Source organism: Equus przewalskii, chromosome 13, assembly GCF_037783145.1.
Source record: "Equus przewalskii isolate Varuska chromosome 13, EquPr2, whole genome shotgun sequence".
Classification (NCBI taxonomy): Eukaryota; Metazoa; Chordata; class Mammalia; order Perissodactyla; family Equidae; genus Equus; species Equus przewalskii.
In genome coordinates, this window is record NC_091843.1 from 1,973,649 (window position 1) to 1,988,068 (window position 14,420).

Here is a 14,420-nt window from a genome sequence, read left to right on the forward strand (position 1 = left end):
TATCATAAATGGATGTTGGATCTTGTCGAATGCTTTCTCTGCATCTATTGAGATGATCATGTGGTTTTTGTTTCTCATTTTGTTAATGTAGTGAATCACGTTGATTGACTTGCGGATGTTGAACCATCCCTGTGTCCCTGGTATAAATCCCACTTGATCATGGTGTATAATCTTTTTGATATATTGCTGTATTCGGTTTGCCAAAATTTTGTTGAGGTTTTTTGCATCTATGTTCATCAGTGATATTGGCCTGTAGTTTTCCTTCTTTGTGTTGTCCTTGTCAGGTTTGGGGATCAAGGTGATGTTGGCTTCATAGAATATATTAGGGAGTGCTCCATCTTCCTCTATTTTCTGGAATAGTTTGAGAAGGATAGGTATTAAATCTTCTTTGAATGTTTGGTAGAATTCTCCAAAGAAGCTGTCTGGTCCTGGACTCTTATTTTTGGGGAGGTTTTTGATTACTGTTTCTATTTCTTTACTTGTGATTGGTCTATTCAGATTCTCTATTTCTTCCTGACTCAGTTTGGGTAGGTTGTATGAGTCTAGGAATTTATCCATTTCTTCTAGGTTGTTCAATTTGTTGGCATATAGTTTTTCATAGTATTCTCTTATGATCCTTTGTATTTCTTTGGTATCTGTTGTGATTTCTCCTCTCTCGTTTCTAATTTTATTTATTTGAGACTTCTCTCTTTTTTTTTCAGTGAGTCTGGCTAAGAGTTTGTCGATTTTGTTAATTTTTTTCAAGAACCAACTCTTTGTTTCATTGATCCTTTCTGCTGTCTTTTTTGTTTCAATATCATTTATTTCTGCTCTAATTTTTATTATTTCCCTCCTTCTACTGACTTTGGGCTTTGCTTTTTCTTCTTTTTCTAATTCCATTAGGTGTTGTTTGAGGTTGTTTATGTAAGATTTTTCTTGCTTATTGAGGTGAGCCTGTATTGCAATGAATTTCCCTCTTAGGACTGCCTTTGCTGCGTCCCAAATCATTTGGTATGACGTGTTTTCATTTTCATTTGTCTCCAGATAATATTTGATTTCTTCTTTAATTTCTTCAATAATCCATTGTTTGTTCAGTAGCATGTTGTTTAGTCTCCACATTTTTGGCCCTTTCCCAGCTTTATTCTTGTAGTTGATTTCTAGTTTCATAGCATTGTGATCAGAAAAGATGCTTGATATTATTTCAACCCTCTTGAACTTATTGATGCTTGCTTTGTTTCCCAAGATATGGTCTATCCTTGAGAATGTTCCATGCATGCTTGAAAAGAATGTGTAACCTGCTGTTTTTGGATGAAGTGTCCTATATATATCTATTAGGTCCATCTGATCTAATTTTTCATTTAATTCTGTAATTTTCTTGCTGATTTTCTGTCTGGATGATCTGTCCATTGGTGTCAATGGGGTGTTGTGGTCCCCTACTATTATTGTATTGCTGTTGATGTCTCCTTTTAGTTTTGTTAATAGTTTCTTTACGAATTTTGGTGCTCCTGTGTTAGATGCGTATATATTTATAACTGTTATGTCATCTTGGTGGAGCATCCCTTTTATCACTATATACTGCCCCTCTTTGTCTTTCTTTATCTGTTTTGCTTTGAAGTCTACTTTGTCTGATATAAGTATGGCAACACCTGCTTTCTTTTGTTCATTATTGGCTTGGAGTATTGTCTTAAATCCCTTCACTTTGAGTCTGTGTTTGTCTTTGGGGCTGAGGTGTGTTTCCTGGAGGCAGCATATTGTTGGATCTTGTTCTTTGATCCATCCTGCCACTCTGTGCCTTTTGATTGGAGAGTTCAATCCATTCACGTTTAGAGTGATTATTGAAACCTGGGGGCCTACTGTTGCCATTTTATCACTTGTTTTCTGGTTCTTTTGCATTTTGTCCTGATGGAGAGCTGTTACTTTGTGTTATTGTCCTTCTGCTTATCTCCTTTGTTCTGGATTTTGTAACCCCTTTCCTTTTTTTGATTTTTCAGGAATGAGGTTCTTCCTGAGCATTTCTTGAAGAGGAGGTTTTGTGGCGATGAACTCCCTTAACTTTTGTTTATCTGGGAAAGTTTTTATTTCTCTATCATATTTGAAAGATATTTTCGCTGGGTAGAGTATTCTTGGCTGCAGGTTTTTGTCCTTCAGAGTTTTGAATATTTCATTCCAATCTCTTCTAGCCTGTAAGGTCTCTCCTGAGAAATCTGCTGATAGCCTTATGGGGTTTCCTTTGTAAGTTATTTTCTTCTGCCTGGCTGCCCTTAGTATTTTCTCTTTGTTGTTGACTTTTGCTAGTTTCACTACTATATGCCTTGGGGTTGGTCTTCTTGCATTAATAAAGTTTGGAGATCTATTGTCTTCTGTCACATGAAGTTCCATCTCTCTTCCCAAGTTTGGAAAGTTCTCAGCTATTATTTCTTTGAACAGGCCTTCTGCCCCCTTCTCCTTCTCTTCTCCCTCTGGTATACCTATAATCCTCATGTTGCATCTCCTAATTGAGTCAGATAATTCTCAGAGAGTTTCTTCATTTCTTTTTAGTCTTAGTTCTCTCTCCTCCTCTGTCTGCAGCATTTCTATATTCCTATCCTCCAAATTGCTAATTCTGCCCTCCATATTATCGATCCTACTGTTCAGAGAGTCCAGATTTTTCTTAATCTCCTCCATTGTGTTCTTCATCTCCAGCATTTCCAATTGACTCTTCTTTATAGTGTCAAGCTCTTTTGTGACATAGCTCCTGAACTCATTGAGTTGTCTTCTGAATTCTCTTTTAGCTCGTTGAGTTTTTTAATAATGGCAGTTTTGAAATCATTGTCATTTAGGTTATAGACTTCATTGTCTTTGGGATTGTTTTCTGGGTGCTTATCATTTTCCTTCTGTTCTGGAGATTTAATATATTTTTTCATACTGCTTGATGATGTGGATTTGTGCCTCTGCATAGAGATAGAGTTTAGTCGCTGCTTCCACTTGTTGTGACTGGTGTGGGTGGGGGGCAGCTGTTTAGACTGCACCAACCAGGAACCCTGTCAGCTGTTACTGACTGGACCTGGACCCCTCCTCGTAGTCACAGTGGTCCTGTGGGGTCCCTCGTCAGTTGTGGGGGCAATCGCAAGGGGGCCTCAGGCTGCTGGTGCCTACTGTTGCAGCCCACTTAGACACGCTCCCTCCTTGTGGTCTGCAGTCGTGTTGTGGGCTTTCCCAGCAGCCAGGAGCAGGATCACCTATAATCGCCGCTTTATCCCTAACAGAGCCCACAAGATCACACTTGTCCACTATAGGTCCCAGCAGAGCTATGGGTATCTTCTGCAGTCTGTTGTTAGCTCACCTAGCTGTGCTGCTTTTGCCCCAGGGCCTTCCCACCCTGCGATTGCCAGTTGGGACCTCTCCACTAGTGCCGTGCAGAGGCTTTCGCTGAGGCTGCTGTAGGAACCTGGAGTTCCCCCCTGGGCTACGTAGCCATTTCACTGGAGCTCCACTCTGCCCCACTCCACTCTTACAGAATCTCTGGGAGCCCCTTGCCTCATCTGGGACACGGCCAGAGTCTGTGGGCCTGGTGGTGGCTTGTAAGCTGCTGCCTTGTGGGGAATTCTGCTCTAGGGAGCTTCCTGGTGTTCCGAATGCTGGGCAGGGCCTCCCTGCCAATGGCGAACAGAGGCCCTCCATGCTGGGGGTTGTGGGACCCTGGAGCATCCCCCCGGGCTGCAGAGCCGGGTGTTGGAGCTCCACCCAGTCCTGAAGCACGTCCACTGGAAGTCTGGGCACCCCCTGCGCCGGAGACCGTGGGCCCAGCAGCAGCTTGTGGTCTGGTGCCGTGCTGGGGAATCCACCCGCTGGGAGCTTCCCTTTGTTCTGGATTCTGGGCGAGGCCTCCCTGCTAATGGCGAGCAGAGGCCTTCCCTGCCGGTGGGTGCGGGACCCTGGGGATTCCCCCTGGGCTTAGGTGTAATCGTGGGGGGCTTGAGTAGGGCTGTTGTCACCTGTTTTCACCGTTGCTCCGCTGGTGAGTGCACACTTCCGCCCTTGGTGAGTGGCTATGCTATGGGGGAATCTGCTGGAAGAGAGCCTCCTGCAGGAGCTAGGCTGTCCGGGGGTCGGGGGTTGGGGGTAGGAGAGTTTTCACCTATTTCCACCTCCTCCCAGGGGGAAGTCTGTCTGCCTTCTGATGTATAGTAGCATGAAACTCTTAGGTGTCTTGAGATGCTATCTGGATACCCTTTGTTAATTGGTAAATGTCCAATTAGTTGTAGATTCGATGGGGGAGCGACAAAGAAGACCACTCACTCCACCATCTTGGTCCCACCTATTAGCACAGTCTTATTGCAATTGTCCTCTTAATTGGGTTGGTACCCAGTGTAGCTGGTTGCTAGGCTCAGGGGCGTACAGTTGTGATAGGCCTGAGGCCAACAAGGCTGATGTCAGTTCTCTTAGGAGTGAAGCTGAGTGGGGCTAGCCCTTGGCATGGAGGCACTCAGTTGTTTCAGGCTTTGGAAGGTGGGGCTGATCCTTTTTATGGCTATTTGTAAAACACAAGTCTTCTGCCGCTGATAAGCCTCACCCCCCTCTGGACCACATACACTGTCAGCACAGTCCTGGTCCGTGCACTCTTCTCAACCCCCTGGAGCGTACCCCACTGCCACACTGCAGAGGCCCCCACGGTGAACTGCTCTTTTTTGAGGGGAAGCTCTTAGAATTTTCTCTCTGTCTTTGATCTGCTTAAATTTCACTGTACTGTATCTACATGTGGTGTTTTCTTTATGTCTCCTCTGTGGCACCTGGTTAGTTTCTCAATCCAAGACCTTCTATCCTACTTTGTTTCTGGGAAATTTATCTCCATTTCTGTCTTCTGGAATTTCTTCTGCTCCTTTTTCATTTTTCTTCATGGGACTGTTATCATCTCAATATTGACACTTCCACTTCTATCCTCTAAATGTCTTTCTGTTCCTTTTAATATTTCCTAACTCGTTACCCTTTCCTGATTCCTTTGGGAGAGTTCCTCAATCTGCTATTCTCTCTCTTTGTTTCTCTCATCAGTTCTACCTCTCCTATTATTTACATCATCTATTGTGATCTTAATTTCTGCTATTATGTTTTTGATACCTAATATTTCCACTTTTAAATTACCTTTTTGTCCTCACTTCCTGTTGCTAATATAGTCCCTGATCTCCTTAAGCATACGATGCATGCTGCTTTAGAGTCTCTGTCTGTCCGCTCTAACACCCTGCTGAGATGAGATATGTTAGCCATCTCTCTCTGTGGAAAGGTATCTTTCTTTTGAGGTGGCTGTACTCCTTGGATGTCTAGCTGCTTCGAGGGTATCGGATGCTTAAGCTGACCTTGTGCATTGGGGAAGGGCTGGCCGAAGATGAGGTCCTCCCCTGGTGAGGAAGGAGTGAGAGGGGTTGGGCCTGAGGATGGCGCTCACGGCGCCACAGAACCACTAGTGGTCATCCCTGTTTGCTGCCATCCCCAGGCTCCTCCTCAGCTCGCTGTACCTTCAAACCCCTGCACTGAACAGTAGCAACAGGAAGAGGCAGTTTCGGTAGGTTGAAATCCTCCAGCCCTGGCGATGGAGGGATGGGTGGGGAATGATGCCCTAATTCTGGTGAGTGTGCACCTGTCTTCATCAACTCTTTTTCTAGCAATGTGCTTTTATTGTGGTAAAATATACCTAATAAAATATTGATCATTTGAACCATTTTTAAGTGTAGAATTCAGTGGTATTAAATACAGTCACAATGTTGTGTACTCATCACCACTGTCTATACCCCAGACTTTGTTATCTTCCTCAACATAAACCTATACCCATTTAACATTGACTCCCCCTTCCTCCTCCCAGACGGTACCCAGTTGCTAATAGGAAATTTGGTATGACAATTTCACAAAGCAGATTACATTGTTATTAGATCCACCCTTCACCAGTGTTTCTCATACACTTTCTCTTCTCCTCTCCTGAGGTCATTGTTCTGATCTAATTTTCATGTTGATGAGAATATCGTTGAATAATTTCCCTGGAACGGGTATATTTTTGCTGGACTTTCTGAGAAATATGTTGCAAGTGTCCTCTTCCTGGCTCTTGTTCGTCATCCTGTTCTTTCTTTCTGGAAGCTCATAAGATTTTCTTTTGATCATCGTAGTTCAAAATTTCACAGGCAATGTGTATATTTATGACTTTAAAACTAGCTCTGCCTGTACTTAACCCGGCGTTTTCAATCAGAAGATTCGCGTCTTTTTTCAGATGTGGGAAGTTTTCGTGCATTGCATCTCGTATCGTTACTTTTCTCTACCGTTCCTTTCTTTAGTTGTGGGGCTCCTGTTCTTTGTTGTTTGTTCTCCACGTTGCCTTTCTTTTCATGAATGGTATCTTTATCTTTTATTGTATTTGGGGAGCTATTTATTTATGTTTTTATTCAGCAAACATTTTTGAACACTTCTTCTGTGCCCCAATTTGGGCACTTGGGTTACATCAGTGAACAACATGAAGAACCCTCCTTCATGGAACTCCCCTCTTAGTGGGGGAGACGATAAACAAAGAAGCAGATTCTGATGAACAAACTAGGCAACGTTTAATAATTCACTGCATGCTGATTGGTCCTTCTGGTGCTTTCTTTAAAGATAAATCCCTTTTTCAGTTAAAAAAAAAGAGTTTTAGGGGCAGACCTCATGGCATAGTGGTTAAGTCTGATATATTCTGCTTCAGTAGCCTGCTTTTGTGGGTTTGGATCCCAGGCGCAGACCTATACCACTCATCAGCCGTGCTGTGGCGGTGACCCTCGTACAAAATAAAGGAAGATTGGCACAGATGTTAGCTCAGGGCTAATCTTCCTCAAGCAAAAAAAGAGGAGGATTGGCAACAGATGTTAGCTCAGAGTGAATCTTCCTTACCAAAAAAAAAAAAAGAGTTCTAAGTTTTAGAAATAGTGAAATGCAAATGTATCAATATTTACATTAACTATAAGTACATTAAATGTTCTAATTAAAAGATAAACACTTTCTAATTGGAGTTTAAAAATCTATGTAATTACAAGAGTCTTAACTAAAACACATGGATTCAGAAAGGCTGAGAGTAAAAGGATTAAAACGATAGTGCATGCAAACCCTAATCCAAAGAAAATTGAGGAAATATATTAATATCAAAGGAGACTTTATTTTTTTTGAGGAAGATTAGCCCTGAGCTAACTACTACCAGTCCTCCTCTTTTTTGCTGAGGAAGGCTGGCTCTGAGCTAACATCCATGCTCATCTTTCTCTACTTTATATGTGGGATGCCTACCACAGCATGGCGTGCCAAGCGGTGCCATGTCCACACCCGGGATCCAAAGGGGTGAACCCCAGGCCGCCGAGAAGTGGGACGTGCGCACTTAACTGCTGTGCCACTGGGCCGGCCCTCAAAGGAGACTTTAAAGAAAGAAAGTACAATCGGAAATAGAGTAAATTCAAAATAGAATTAAGGTGGTTCAATTCATCAGGAAGATACAACCTAATAGCATGAGATGGCAGTAATAAAGCAAAAATGGACAGAATGACAAGTAGTAGTAATGTCTATAAAAAAAGTGAAAAATTTTAAGACATCACTATCAAATACCTGATAGGAACAAACAAGGGGAAAAATCAGTAAAGAAACAGATTTCAACAGAAGATTAACAAACTACCTAATCGACTTATAGAGAACTTCATTAACCAAAAACTTTATAATACACACTCTTTTATAGCATACATGGAACATTCACAAAAATAGACTTTCTCCTGGGCCACAATAAAAAAGAAAAGAAAGAAAAGAAGTAGATTTTGTAATGTATTTGAAGATGATGTGTACTAAGGAAGAAGGCGGCAGGTAGGATAGGGCCACGGCGATCGGGAGTAGGGAGATGGGACTGTCTGCAAGTGTTCAGGGTAGGCCTCTTGAGAAGGTGAGGTTTAAGAAAACAAGGTGAGGGGCCGGCCCCATGGCCAGTGGTTAAGTTCTCGAGCTCTGCTTTGGTGGTCCAGGATTTTGCCGGTTCGGATCCTGGGCGCGGACCTAGCACTGCTTGTCAGGCCACACTGAGGTGGCGTCCCACATAGCATAGCCAGAAAGATCTACGACTGGAATATACAACTACGTCCTGGGGGGCTTTAGGAAGAAGAAGAAGAGGAAAAAAAAAAGAAGATTGGCAACAGATGTTAACTGAGGTGCCAATCTTTAAAAAAAACCCAAGAAATCCACGCCCATGAATAACAAAGCTTCCCTCCGTTAGAAAACAACAACAAAAAAGGAAACAAGGTGAGGAGCGAGCCCTGTGGAACCGGGGGAGGAACACTGCAGGAAGCAGCTGGTACAAAGGCCGTGTGAAGGGCGTATGCCTGGCATGTTGGGTGAAGAGCAAGGAAGCTGGTGAGACTGGTGCAGAGTGGGTTTGGGGGTTCTGAGGGGTAACAGATCTAGGGTCTGTACAAGATCTGTAGGATCTTGTAGGCCACAGTGAACACTTCAGCTTTACTCTGCCTAAAATGGGAAGCCATTGTAGGGTTTTGAGACAGAAGAGCGATGTGATCTGACTTAGGTTGTACAAGGGTCTCGGAGGCAAACCTGTTAGGAATAGACCGTATGGGAATAGATGTAAAGGGAGGAGCAGGAGACCTGACAGGAGGTGCTGCAGCAATCTGGCTGTAGGGCCTGGCCTTGCTTGACCGGCAGAAACCACTAGGCCCATTGCACCCCTGGGTCCTTGGGCTCCCTTCTGGGGTTTGTAAAGATCTGGGCCTGGCCAGCCGGGACCCTCCCCTATCCCATGAGAAGAACATCGTGTCTTACAGGGACACAGAGCCCCTCCATGGGAGCTACTGTTCCTGGAAACGCTGGTCGTACCAAGGACAGCCCTTTGGCAAGCATGCAGCCTTTGTTCCTCTGCCTGCTTAAGCAAGCTTCTCTTAGGGGGCAGGGGTGTGCACACTTGCGTCCAGCCGGCTGCTGCTGGACACTCTCCCTGTAAGTAAGGCCCAGTAAACCTGTATGTCTTGTTCACAGTCTCTGGGTCATTTCCTTGGTCTCTCGGCACCATGTCCTGCCCCCTAGCCCAGCTGGGCCTCTGGCGGAACACTGGGTAATAGGGGACAGTGGCGGGGATTGGGGCAGTACAGTGGAGGCTGGTGAGAAATGGTGACTATCTGGATCTGGAGCTGCCACCAGCTCAAATGAGAAGTGCTATGGAGGTAAAATCAAGAATTCAGTTTTGGATATGTTAAGATTGAGATGTCTAATGTCCCAAGTGGTAATGTAGGCAGTTGGATATTTGAGTCTGGAGTCCAGGAGAAAATTTGGCTGGATCTTTAAGTTTGGGAGTTATGGGCATACAGACAGTATTTAAAGCTATGAGACTGGATGAGGTAACTGTATTGGTTAGGCTATGCTAGGCTCCTGCCTCGGTAACAGAGAGCTCCCGAACCCCAGTGGCTAGACACACAGAAGTTTGTTGCTCAATCATGTGAAGCCTGATGCAGGTCTGGGCTCATTTCCAGGACATCTGTCTTTCACAGCGTGACTCAGCAATCGGGCTGCTTTGGTTTTTTGTTCCCACATGTCAACATGAGGATTTCTTCAAATAGCTGCAGCAGGAGAAGAGACAGCTGGAGAGTCATGTGCTGGGCTGTGCTGGGAAGTGACCCATCTCTGCTGCTCGGAGCCTATGGATTAGAGCCAGTCATCAACAGTCTCCACTTGCCGGGAAGGGTTGGGAGGAGATAGAGATGAGTGAAGTCACCAAGAAAGCCAGGGTAGATAAAGGGGAAAAGAAGGTCATGGAGAAGAGGCGGAGCCCGCAAAGGAGACCGAAAAGAAATGTTTAGGGAGAAGAAGAAGGACCAGGAGCTGGTATCCTGGAGCCCCGGGAGGAAAATGTTATGCGAAGGGAGTAATCAAGGTGGGCAGTAAGATGATGATGGAAGACTGGCCATGGGATTTAGGTGGAAATGATCTGTAACCTTGACAAGAACCGTGTGCAAAAGCCTGGTTGAAGTGAGTTAAAGAGACCATGGATGGAGAGGAATTAGAGACAAGTATAGACAAGAAATGAGGCAGATGCTGGCAGGAGAGATACGTTCAAGACATGGGTGTTTCTGCTTGGTTTTTCAGCTGGGAGAGAGGGCATTTTTGCATGCTGTTGAAGTTGACCTAGCAGAGGGAAAACTGGTAATGCAGGAGAGGAGGAGTGCTGTTGGAGCACTGCCCTGAACAGAAGAGGGGGGACTGGCTGCGGATGGCAGCCTGGACGGCCCAGCTCAGGGAGCAAGTGGGAGGGGGAGAAGGTGGGGCAGATTCGGTGGGGCTGGGGGACAGAGGCGAAAGTGTGAAACAGTCTTCAGGAGAGCTGGGGAGTGGACGACGAGGGAAGTGCCGTATGGCCTGGGCAGGACAAATTGCCTCTCGAGGTTCTCACTCAGGGACTGAATTGAGACCCTGTGGCTTGTGACTTTCCCAGCCACCTTCTGCTGGAGAGTTGGACTGAGTCCGATGTGGTTTCATCAAGAGAGCACAAGGCAGTGAGAGCGGCAGCAGTTCAGAGTGTGTGCAAGCGGGTGATGAAAATTCTGAAAATGTTAGCCCTCCTTTTGATCTTTTGGATCATGAATTGTGTTGCCAACAGTATTCATTTTGTTTTTCACTGCTTCTACTGAATTTTATAATCTGAATATCTGTGTATATATATAATGTATGTGTGTATAAAATAAATAACTGTAATAAAAATAATTGAAAACAATATAACTATCAAATATATAAAAATACAAATAAGTAAAAAATAAGTTAAAAACTATAATAAAAATTTAAAAACAACTGTAATGAGAACACTTAAGGAGAGTTAGGAAGATATTGCAAAGAAATGATAAGAAAAAACAAAAAAGATTTTGGAATATATTCCAAATCTCTCTCTATCTCCATCTCTATCTCTATGTCTGTCTCCTTAAGGGTTCTTATTATAGTTGTTTCTCTCAGTGCTATCTTTTCTTCTCTCTGGGAAGTCTGCCTCTCCAGGAGCCACCTGCTCTGATGACTGGCCTCAGTCCCCCTCCCTCAAGCCACTGGGTCCTCACACCAGCGCTGCTTAGTGTGGTCCTGGACCAGTGGCATTGGCATCACCTGGGAGCTTGCTGGGAATGCACATTCTCAGGCTTCACGCAGACACATCCTCCAATCAAGTCTCTGGGGATGGGGCCCAGGAATGTGCATACTTACTGGCTACCCAGGGATTCTGTTGAGGGATGCTGCTTATATCACCTGTGGCCTTTCCTTTCCTTCTCATGGTAGAGACTGGGGCCCCTCTAGACCCATGCTGGCTGTCCTGGGAAGCTGGCACTAGGCACTGAAGTGAGTCATTCCTTCTCTCTGGCAGGGGGAAGACAATGGTGGGCCCTGGCTCTCTGTTCGCCAGGGTTCTCCATGTATACCTTTTGGGTTGAATTGGTACCCAGACAGGGCTGTGCCTGTTAGTTCCTGTTCTTACCTCACTGTGGACTTTCTCAGGGCTCCCCCCAGGCCCAGCGAAGGGCAGACTCTCAGATCTCAGACTCAGAGAGAACACAAACGCCAGCTAAGTTTTTAAGTGGATTTTAGGAACTCACAGAGGAGGAAAGAATCATTGGAAAATCAAGATATTTTTGATTTGCTTTGGCTGTCAAGAGACAAATCCTGAAGGACTTCATCTAAACATTTTTTCACATGAAGAACTGAGAGGGGGAAGATGCAGGTTGATGGGAACCGGGAGATGAGTCCACTGGTGGGGGAGGCACCCTGGGCTAGGCTGTGTGCGTGTCTGAGAAGGGCTGTGGGCTGGAAAGCAGGCTGGTCGTAGGGGCCGGGGGGCAAGGAACACAACTGCACACCCTGGGTCTCTTGAGAGAGAAGTGGCGAAACTCAGGGGCACCCACAGCTGTGGCAAAAGCATGCAGAGTGCCTCCCTTCCCGGGAGGTGGTCATGGCTGGGGGTGATGGCTTCAGAGGATGCTGGTGGGCACAGGTGCCAGCCCATCATTCTGGCTGGGAGGATGCTGGGGAACTGGGACTGGGCGTCAATCTCCCTGAGGCTGGGGCTGCCCCTGAGGAAAAGGGGAGAGGAGAGGGTGGGATGAACCTGCCTGAAATGTCTGAGTGACCACAGACGAGGACCAAAGTGTCTGAGTTTTCCTTGGCCTAGATTATGTTTACAGAAACTGGAATCAGAAATTAAAATCAAATTAGAAAAAATAGTTACATTTTGCACACGTGACTTTTGAGTCTGAGAATTTGTACTTGTTAATTTTATAAATTGTTAATTCTATAACTGAATGTGAGAGTATCTCGCCCAGTGCCTGCCATGGAGCCGGTGCCTGCAGGTGCCCGTTAGTGTCTTCCCAACTATGCACGTAGCTGAAATACGTGCACACATGCTGACGGACAGGCTGGCGGAGAGAGAGAATGCACAGATGATGCTGTCATATTATTTTTATTCAGAAATTTATTTGCTTTTTTGCACATTTTTGATCATACCATTTAGATGATTTTTATATCTTAGAGGTAATCATTAGAACGAGGTGATTAAATTCCTCATCGATGAGAAGACCGAGGTCTGAATCCTAGATCCACCACTTACTAGTTGTGAAACCTTGAACAAGACACTTCACCTCCAAGAGTCGGCCTTGTCAAGTGGAGGTTGCGCCTGACTCACGAGGCTGGCGGAGAGAAATTCATGGCTCTTGAGGACTTTCGCCAACTGGCGCTGGGCTGGGCAGTTTAACAGACGTTTTCTTGACAGTCAAGCCCCTAGCATGGGGCCAGGCACACGCAGAAGGTGGTGAGATAATTCCATTCTCTGTGTACAAGTCCTAAACACACCCCACATATGGGCATGCACACACCCAGACACATACACACGTAACACATACACAACACACTGTATGTACACACATACCACACACATATACACACTCAGACATACAACACATGCACACACACTACCTACAACGCAACACATGCACACACACGCATCACACATACCACATGCAAACAACACCACATACAAGCAACACAGGCACACATGCCACACCCATCCCGGCCACAGACACAATGCATCACATGTACACACACCACATCACACACGACCCATGTGAACACACACATACGCACATACCACACCACACACACCATGTTCGCACACACCGCACATACTTGCACACACACTCTACCTATGCCTGTGCACTCACAGAGACACACAGACACACAGACACACACATTTGATGACCAGGAATTGCAATAATTAGAGGTACCACTAAGTGGCATCATGACACTTTTTTTCAGAAATTTTTACTCCTCTATTTTTATATAGCTGTGATTATATTCTGTATTATAGTTCTCAAAGTGTGGCCAAAACTATTTTCATAATAATACTAAGATTTCATTTGCCTTTTTTCACTCTCAGTATACAGTGGAATTTTCCAGAGATGACACGATGTGTGACATTGCAACAGACTGAAGCCACAGCAGATCTGAGAATCATGGGGTCTTCTGCTAAGTCAGACGTTAAAGACATTTGCAAATGAAGAAACAAAACCACTCTCCTAAGTATTTAGAAGACATCATTGTTTTTCATAAAAATGTTATTTATATTAACATGGAATGGATTTATTATTGCTATTTTTAAATAAATAAATTTATATATTTAAAAGTCAGTTTTAATTTCTAACAGTTAAAATCGATAGATAGAACTTTCACAAACAAAAGTTCTTTAGAGAGGCTGCAATAATTTTTTAACAGTATAAAGTTATTCTGAGGCAAAAATGTTTGACAACCACTGTTGTACATGTAATTACCTGTCCATAGACGCATTTCAAGGTTTTTCTTTTATTATAAGTTTATAAAGAACCAACATGTACAGAGAAGAGGAAAATCACTTATAATGTGCCTGCCCAGAGACTAGAAACAATCGCTACTGACATTTGCCGTGTTTTTCTCCCCGTTGTGTTTCTGTACGTATTTCTCCCCAGTTCATGTGTTTGGAATGGAAGCTCAGTGTCCCAGGTTGCACCTGCCAGTGGTGCGAAGGCTGGCTGACTGATGTGGACATGTGAGCTTGGTGGCTCTGGGGCTCGTGCCTCCACCTGCCCACGCTGCAGCCCCTGGGGCCACCTGTCTCCTTCCGTATTTCTAGGGCCTTCAAGGGGTCTTACTTGCGTGACCCCAGTCACTTTTAGGTTGTCACCTTGTGAGGTCTGGCTAAGCTGCGTCCACAGGTGCTCCCTCCTGCCGTGAAGCAGCCCTCAGCCCTCCAGTCTCGGTCTCTCCTTGTCCCCCTGGGGTGTGGAGGGCGCCTCCATCCCCTGCCAGGCGGCCATGGCCTTGCGGCGCCCTGTTCCGGCTCCCCTGACCTCTGTTCGCTCTGCCCTCTAGGTGGGTCCCTGTGGTGTCCACTTCCTTAGCAGCTGGGGCAGGATGAGACACCT

General features: G+C 45.1%; 1 long non-coding RNA gene across 1 annotated transcript; it reads left to right on the forward strand.

Moving 5' to 3' along the window:
* The first annotated feature begins 9,546 nt into the window (after positions 1-9,546).
* On the forward strand, positions 9,547-13,645 carry LOC139075231 (uncharacterized). The gene is made up of 2 exons (XR_011525394.1): positions 9,547-9,871; positions 13,400-13,645. It is a non-coding gene; the product is annotated as an uncharacterized lncRNA (long non-coding RNA).
* The last annotated feature ends 775 nt before the right edge of the window (positions 13,646-14,420 follow it).